The sequence below is a fragment of the Neophocaena asiaeorientalis genome, unplaced genomic scaffold (assembly GCF_003031525.2).
Source record: "Neophocaena asiaeorientalis asiaeorientalis breed wild unplaced genomic scaffold, Neophocaena_asiaeorientalis_V1.1 scaffold220, whole genome shotgun sequence".
NCBI lineage: Eukaryota > Metazoa > Chordata > Mammalia > Artiodactyla > Phocoenidae > Neophocaena > Neophocaena asiaeorientalis.
Window position 1 is genome coordinate 3,994,382 of NW_020174042.1, and position 3,133 is coordinate 3,997,514.

Here is a 3,133-nt window from a genome sequence, read left to right on the forward strand (position 1 = left end):
CAATTTCAGGCTAAGCAAAGACATACATTTAGAGCTGTATTAATGTATCAAAGCAAAAGACAACCCAACTTAGTACCAAGAAATATTGTGACCGTCCATGTAGCATTTGATAGAGAAAACACTGATTTTGACATCATTTTAAGCAGACAGCAGTCTGGTCACACATGGTCCAAGGACACTAAAATAATAAACAAAATATAATCACATGTTGAAGTTTGGTCTTTAAACACTATAGCCAACGATGCCACACTTGCCTATGATCTTGCCAACATAAAATCACATTCACACCTCAGTGGCCACCAAACCATTCAGCAGAGCTTCCTTAACTGTGAGCTGTTTGAAGCTACTAGTTTGAGCACTAATGACTATTTCTTAAAACCTCTGAATAGGAGTAGGGATCTCAGCAGGGTTGGAGGAACCAGCTCAACACTGACCTAGTGCCAAAATGTGGCCAGTCAAGGCTTCATATAAGTCACAGCAGCACTGACCAGGGCTTGAGCCTTCTCTGTGAGGTTATGAACAAATAGGGTCATGGTTCTATGACAGAAAAATCTCACCCAGAACTGGAGGGCCACCACTTTCTCTGTGACAGTAGTGAAGGAAGGGAGGATGGGGGAAAAGACAAAGAAGTGGTGTTAATGTGGAAGCATGTCCACATTTTGAATAAAGAAATAAACAAGATCACCTGCAGGAAATAAGGAGACCTGAATAAAAGGGGATTTTACATATATAGAATAGTCTTATAAAAGTTATAATTAGGAAAGATGCAGGGGACTTTCCTGGTGGCACAAGTGGTTAAGAATTTGCCTGTCAGTGCAGGGGACATGGGTTCGAGCCCTGTTCCGGGAAGATACGTGGAGCAACTAAGCTCGTGCGCCACAACTACTGAGCCTGTGCTATAGAGCCCGCAAGCCACAATTACTGAGCCCGCGTGCCACAACTACTGAAGCCCGCACACCTAGAGCCTGTGCTCTGCAACGAGAAGCCACAGCAATGAGAAGCCCACGACGCAACTAAGAGTAGCCCCTGCTCGCTGCAACTAGAGAAAGCTTGCGTGCAGCAACGAAGACCCAATGCAGCCAAAAATAAATAATTATTAATTTAAAAAAAGAAGAGATGCGGGAGTTCTTTTCTTAATTTAGCAAAGCAGGTGGTTTGCAGCATCACAACACAATGGAAAGAACATTAGCTTTGGGGCCGCAAAGACCTGAGTTTGTGTCCTGGCTTTATTCCTTTTTAACAAGTTACCAAACTATTCTTTCTCAATTTCTTCACAGTAAAATGGGGACAACGGTACCTATTTTGTCAGGTAGTTACGCAGATTCAGTGATAGGACATGTCAGTTAATTTCAGTTCCAACAAACATTTATTACTCTCCTATTGTGCACCTAGTACTCCACTAGGTGTGTATCTTGGAGTTTGAAGAGGGGAATTCATTTCTCCTTCATTCTCTTTTGGGACCAAAAAAAATCAACTTTTGCAGAATTGTGAGGACTTGCTAGTTGCTTCCCTGTGTGCTTTTAAATACTAGATTAGGTGCCACCTGCAGGTGTTTTTCCAGTGTTCCTGGATTTAGCCACTAATGCTGGATGAGCCACTTCTCCAAGGCACTGTCACTGCTTTTCTGACCTCTTGCCCTCTGAACAGTGGGCTTGGCAAAGGGAACCCTTTGCAGCTGCCAATCATGAGGCATGAGTGGCCTTGGACTACTGACCCCTTCAATGGTGATTCAGCCTCTCTCATTCTTATCTCTGTAATAAGTGTGATGTGTATTTTCTTCCTATCTCCTTTTTGTTATTGTTGTTAGCAGCTAAATCTATGGTTGTTTAGCTTCCAAATAGCATCCCGGTGGGAAATGTTTCCAGACCGAGGACCTGAGAACAACTGACCACAATCGTGAACAGTAACGAAATCCATCCATTTGTAATCTCTGTTACTTTTAGGGAGAATAAGTAAAGACATGCATCCTTGATTAGGTAGATTGGAATTAATTGTAATGAGTGGACTTGAAGTGTGAGTCCAGAGAAATATTAAATTCTAACAGAAGTGCTTTGGCAAAAGGATTATAAATTAAAGGTTTAATATGCATACTCTAGTTGCTTAAGTGAATGTAACATCGTTTAAGCATTTAATGATAGTAAAATTGTTCCAGTGTCCTTTGTGATTTGTGATGAGGATCAGAACATCTAGATCAGAACTGAAGCTGATCATCAAGGAAAGGACAACACATTCTGACCAATACCTGGATTGTACAATAGACATCTTTCCCTTCTTTAGTTCTTTTCCAATACAGCAGAGCATTTATAACCTTATGTTGGATCAGTAAGGATTAGGTTGGCTCCATTTCTAGGACCATGTAAATACCAACCTTTCAAAGTTGGCAATAGGAAGTTCATAGATGTATCTTTTTCATATACGTGGCCTCTCAGATCTCTCAGGCAGGCCAATTTGTTTTCCACAGGACTGATCTATTTTCCTAGTTGTCAGCCTTGTATGAGAATTATTGCTGGGTCATGGGCATCAATAGAGTGTTCCAGCTGACCTTTATTAGGCCTTTGAGGAAAGATGGAAAACAACAACAACAAGAAACGATTGGCAAGTGCCAAGGTACTATCAGTGATTAACAACAATTTTCTCTGGACATTTTGTGATTCTGTTAAAATAGAAACAGACCAGAAATTACCGTGTTTTGAGTGAGATAATGCACCAAAGGCACTCACTCAACACAGAGCCAGGACTCAATAAGTGCAAGCTCTTATTACCATTATTTGGAATGAATGTCACCTCTTTCTCCCTCTTTTTCCCACTCTCACAAACATCTTTTACTCTGAATCTCAGTGGTATGAAGGTAAACAATATTCATTCTATTTTCTGAGAACAGGCTGTCCTGTTGTTGAAGGTGATAGAACAGTCAGCAGCCCTGGAAGCCCTATTCCAGATTCCAGGTAATTTTGCTGGGTCAGGCCAGCCTTGCAAACTGGCAGCTATCTGGAAGATTGGGGTCATGTTCTGCATTGGCCTGCACTGGGAAATTGCCACACACAGCCAACAATCTCCTCTGGCATTAAGAAGTCAAGAGTTACACTTAACAACATTCCTTTAAACAATGAACTCATAAGCCAGAACCTAAATG

At 41.4% G+C, this 3,133-nt stretch overlaps 1 pseudogene; it reads right to left on the reverse strand.

Annotated features, from left to right (window-relative positions):
- Nucleotides 1–222: 222 nt before the first annotated feature.
- Nucleotides 223–533, reverse strand: LOC112405395 (ATP synthase subunit g, mitochondrial pseudogene; annotated as a pseudogene).
- Nucleotides 534–3,133: the final 2,600 nt, after the last annotated feature.